This window comes from Coenobita brevimanus, chromosome 81 (genome assembly GCF_032717465.1).
Source record: "Coenobita brevimanus isolate Jiangsu-jjx chromosome 81, ASM3271746v2, whole genome shotgun sequence".
NCBI lineage: Eukaryota > Metazoa > Arthropoda > Malacostraca > Decapoda > Coenobitidae > Coenobita > Coenobita brevimanus.
In genome coordinates, this window is record NC_137034.1 from 16452366 (window position 1) to 16458304 (window position 5939).

Below are 5939 nucleotides of genomic sequence, written 5' to 3' on the forward strand. Positions count from 1 at the left end.
GAGTAATTAACATAAAGGCAAACAAAGTTTTAATTAAGTCACTTTCAAGTGGCGAGGAAAAACAAGTTCATATTGACCATTTAAAACGAGTTTCAAGGGAATTATCACATAATTATTCAGCCTCGGATACAACCGAACAGGTGAACGTACCTCAAGAAACCAAGCAAGAACACAACAATGATTACAAAAAGAAATTAAGGTCATATACCAAACAATCGAACATAGGTGCAACTATTCCAATGAAATCTACAGTACATCATTTACGAGAATTAAATATCGATTTAAACTCCTTCTATAAATGAAATAACAGCCAACCGTAACGCACATCATCACTATCATCAACCACAGCTTTATAGGAAATTAATAGATTTTTTTTTTCGGTAGGTTACGATGAAGGGACTTATGCTATGGATTCTCCTATACATAGTAAGAGTATATGCGCACCTAGACCCCAAGCATATAGTACGACAAGGATGCCTCATAGCTCCAACGGCCACGACTACAATCGTCAAGGATGTCATGAGTACTGAAATAAGTCTAGATTACTTGTATGACTTACCTACTTATATAGAAAGACTTGCGACGCCGATGCGAACTCTGGACTTCAAGATAGGGAATTATGTTTCACAATCACATATCACCAAGGAAGTGGATGAAATGGTGAAGTTAGCGAAATGGAAACTAGAACAGGCGAAGTCAACTATGCTCGTCATGATCCAAGATCTCCCATCTTATGGAACAGAGGTGCTGAGCGACAGGAACAATATCACACGTACTCGCCAAAAGCGCGGTTTGTTCGATCTGGGCGGCGCAATTCTTGGGAACATCTTTGGATTGGCTACAGAGGATGACCTTAAAGAAATAAACAAAAAATTTAATAAGATAGCTCAGGTACTAACATACCAAGATAAATTCATCACAGGACAGAACTCAGCAATGAAAACAATTGTGAAAAATCTGAAACAAGCAGAAAACGTAGCTCTCGAGAGTATAGATAAAATAAATGACTTGGAGGGTAACGTTACCCTTTTCCAGCACTTCTCCATCATCACAGAACATATTGACACGATTCTACTACAATTAGAGAACACTAGAGATCATTTCAGGGCACTTATGCAAGGAATTTCGAATGCTGGTGATGGCAAGATCACAAATGACTTACTCCCAGTTCATGAGCTACGTCAGATAGTTAGTCAAGGCATACATAAACATAAATTGAAGCCATTGTTCCGCAGTAGGGAATTTATGCAATATTACCCGTACTTGGAAGCAACACTAACACCAACATCAGTGATAGTTCATGTACCATTCATCACGGAAGACCTGTTCACAGTATACCAAATACACCCCTTCCCCTATAGAAACAACAACACTTTAGTCATCATCAACATCAACACAGACACCGAACTCATCATGGTCTCCAAGAGACGAGACACTGTCACTTTCGCAAGTGAGTCAACGATTGAGCGAAAGTGCCGCACATCCTTACATGCTGTTCATCTTTGTCCTGCGTACATTTTCACGTTTCAGCCTACTGATACGGTCCCTTGTGAAATGGCTATCATCAGCAATAACAATATTCATCATCATTGCAACTTCACTTTTGCTCCAGATAAACTTGTACACCATCAACGCATTGGACACTCGCAGTTTTTTTATTTCCCTCATAACACATCAGTTTACATAGTCTGTCCAGATATACCACCATCTCATACATCAGCCTCAGGATTATACATAGCACCAGACTACTGTGCGGTATTTACACCATCCATGTCTACTTTTTCCACCATCAATCACTACGCCATTATCAACCATACACACAAACATTTCCACCCACTGCCTGATATGGACTTAAACATGAGCACAAGTATTAAGCTGACTTCACCTAAGTTTGAAACTATGCAGCTGATCAATGAAACTATGAAGCCCTGGGAAGATTTGAGTTTGAGTATGTTCAACCCATATTATGTGTATAGCCAAGCACCTTCTGTCTTTATAATTATCTGCATTGTGGTTGCAGTATTGCTGTTGGCCATGCACAGAATGCATGCAAGAATTGCTAATTTGGAGTCATTGTTTAGTGGGGGGAGAGTTAACATCACAGTTAACCACCTGAATGAAGTGTATATATTTTGTATATAGTATTAATTATATATAAACAAAAAAAATAATAATAATAATAATAATAATAATATTAATAACACAAAGAAGAATGACCCATATATGGCAGACCAGTACCATTATCTTTAAATGAAATATTAATAACTCTTACAATAATCTTAATTTTAAACTATTTTTATTCTTGCATGTATGCATTTCACTATAATAACCCAAGTACATACTGTATTACAGTTAAATAATTTACTTTGATGCATTTATTCCAATATGTGTTCAACTTATTTAAAATGTAATATTACTGAATAATCACTATTTACTATGAATAATATATGTATACAATATTCATACAATTATGTTACTTTACAATATTATGTATTTCACTTAATTAGCTTATAAGTTCATTATAATGTGTATGTAGTATGTATTAATATATTATAACTATTAAATGTCGATGGTACGCCATTTTTCGCGGCCGAGCAAATATAGGACTACATAATAGATAGATAAATAAATAGATAGATAGAGAGACAGATAGAAGCAGGAAGTCAAATGATGAGAAGGTGTTGTGTTTGCGAGAAGCGAGCAGCGCTAAACGCTTACACTGAGGAAAGCTGACGACAGCGGCCAGTAAGGAGATGATGCAGTTAGCTGTCAGCAGTCCTCTCGTGAGAAAGTTCTGTTGCCATGAGGAACATACGTGACACACACACCCTACTACACGAGATGTTAGGAAAGAGAGTTGAGAAGGAGACAAGCGACCCTAGAGAGAGGTCGAGACGGAGATTAGCCTTAGAACAGAGAGAGAGAGAGAGATAGCGAGACAGGGAGGTAGCTACCCAGGACTTATACTATTATACCTGTTTAATATTTCCAAGACAAATAAAAATAGTCCCATACTATTCTTTACCTCTCCCGTCACTACATGACATCTGGTGGGGAAACTACTACAAGATATAAAAGCCGCTCGACCACAAGTCTAAAATATACTTCTCTACAAGTAACTACAAAGTCTTTATGACAACAGGAGAGGTAAAGAATAGTATGGGACTATTTTTATTTGTCTTGGAAATATTAACAAGTCTCTCACACGGAACGAGTATAAGTCCCTGGTAGCTACCTCCCTGTCTCGCTATCTGTCTCTCTCTCTCAAATCGCTAAGCCCTTCTCCCGTGACCTGTCTCTAGGATCGCTTGTCCCCTTCTAAACTCTCTTTCCTAAAATCTGGTGTAGCAGGGGTGTGTCACGTGTGTTCCTCGTGGATGGACTAGGTCTTTGTTCACGAGAGGACTGCTGACAGCTAACTGCATCATCTCCTTACTGGCCGCTGTCGTCAGCTTTCCTCAGTGTTAAGAGTGTGTAAGCATGTTTAGCACTGCTCGATTCTCGCAGACACAACACCTTCTCATCATCCCTGCTTCTATCTATCTATTTATCTATCTATCTATTATGATTTGTAAATATAATATGGGGTCCTACCACAGACTCAGCAGGGAGTGTGTTGGTATATACGCCTGGGATGGATATTGAGGTGGTAGAGTGGCTTCGATATTATGGCTTACTAAACAGCTGCACCTACATCAGCATACACAGTCTGACGAAAATATTTCTTGTCTCTGTCGTAGTAGTTAGGTGGGAGAGTAGATGTGATGGGGCAGGGTTTGGTGGGTGAGGTGGGGCAGCGCGGATAGACGAGTGGATGGACAGCATGAATGGGTGAGTGTGGGATGAATGGGTGGTCAGGGTTTGGTGGGTATGGTGGGGCAGTGTGGGTGGGTGAGTGAGGACTGAGTGGGTGGGCAGGGTAGCTGAGAAAGTGGGTAGATGGATGAGTAATATATATATAGATAGATAGATAGATAGATAGATAGAGAGAGAGATAGATTGATTGATTGATAGATAGATAGATAGGTAGATATATAGATAGATATATAGATAGATAGATAGATAGATAGATGGGTAGATATATAGATATATAGATAGATAAATAGATAGAGATAGAGAGATGTATATAAAGACGTCATTGTTTTGAAGGTTGATGGCCACAGTTTCTTAACCCATCCCTACAGGAACTGTCTCCATAAAATACACGCACTCTTCTTGTACAGAGAAAAACATAAGACGTTATAGTATTTGAGAGGCTGATGAAGATTCTCTAATTCTTCACCAGTGAAAGTATCCCTTAGCCAAAACAGAATAAAAGATGAGACAGCCCTAGGATGTATTAAGTATGGACGGTGGGTGTTAGCGCCGAAGTGGTGACATGTGGAGGTGTATGGTATGCAGGAGGACTACTGGGTCCTGGGAGCAGGCTGTGAAGCCTATGCTCAGAGTCGGACACACACACACACACACACACATATATATATATATATATATCATCATCATCAGCCGTTTGAGTATCCACTGCAGGACCGGCCTATCCCGACTGAAGTCGGGACGATACAGCCAATGTATCTCTACCAAGTGGCTTAGGCTGTCTAGTAGAGATTGTATGTAGGGTGAGAAGTGCTTGTAAGTGTAATTGTAGTGTTGGAGTGGCTTTGGATGTGTGTGTAGTCAGTGAACCAAGTGTAATTGGCCCGCGCAAGCCGACTGGGTGCAAGCATACTTTATAGTAAGCGACACTGGTTCAACCACAGTACCCCTTGTGTCCGCCAATGCAGTATGTGGCCGGGTGAACACTCCCAAAGTTTATTACCCTGGCGGGGCGCGAACCCTGGTTCACCCGTGTACGAAACGCACACTCTACCACTGTACCACAGAGGCTCCATATATATATATATATATATATATATATATATATATATATATATATATATATATATATATATATATATATATAGTAGAATGAAAGGGACAAAGATAAAATAAACATTTAAGAAGTCGGGATTTTGCCAAAAGGAACTGAGAAAGTTAAAGCTGCAAAAGGTGATCAGTGAAAAGAGGAGATTTACTCTCTCTCTCTCTCTCTCTCTCTCTCTCTCTCTCTCTCTCTCTCTCTCTCTCCCTTCTTCTTCTTCTTCTTCTTCTTCTTCTTCTTCGTCTTCTTCTTCTACTTCTTCTTCTTTTTCTTCTTCTCCTTCTTCTTCTTTTTCTTCTTCTTCTTTACCCGTCTTGATTTCTCTCCCCTCTTGCTTTCTCTTCCCCCTCCCTTCCTTCCTTCATCCTCCAGCCTTACCACAACACTGATGTTTTTCGACAACCACAACACCCTCGCAGCCTCTCTCCGTCCTCCCTGTCCTTTGAATTCTGTGGATATCTCTTTAACTTTCGTACAGCGAGAAGGCAAGAGTAGAGTTGAGAGAGAGAGAGAGAGAGAGAGAGAGAGAGAGAGAATGTGTGTGAGTGGAGAGTGGAAGACCTCTTACAGACTCATTTCACATACATTAACAGTGTCTACTATCGCTTCACCATCATAGTTCCAGTCCATCTACTCGCTGACGTAGCTAAGTTTTTACCTATTCTTGCCACTAAGCTTCTCTTTCTCTGCCCCTACCTCTTCCTACATCTTCTTTTCCTTCATCTTCCTCGGGTTGTTTCCCTCACGAGTGCATTTATTTTCATCATGTCCACCCTAGCCAGGGTTCACTGCCCATGCAGCTCTTCCATCGATGTGTTCAGTACCTCCACTCCCATAGGAGAAAGAGAGAGAAAGAGAGAGAGAGAGAGAGAGAGAGAGAGAGAGAGAGAGAGAGAGAGAGAGAGATATGATGCTGCTTGAAGGATGATAAAGAAGTGGGAAGGAGTGTAGCTCTCTTGGCGAAAGAAGAGGGAAGATGCGAAAGCAAATGAAGAGGCGAATGAAGGGAAGAGAAAAAATA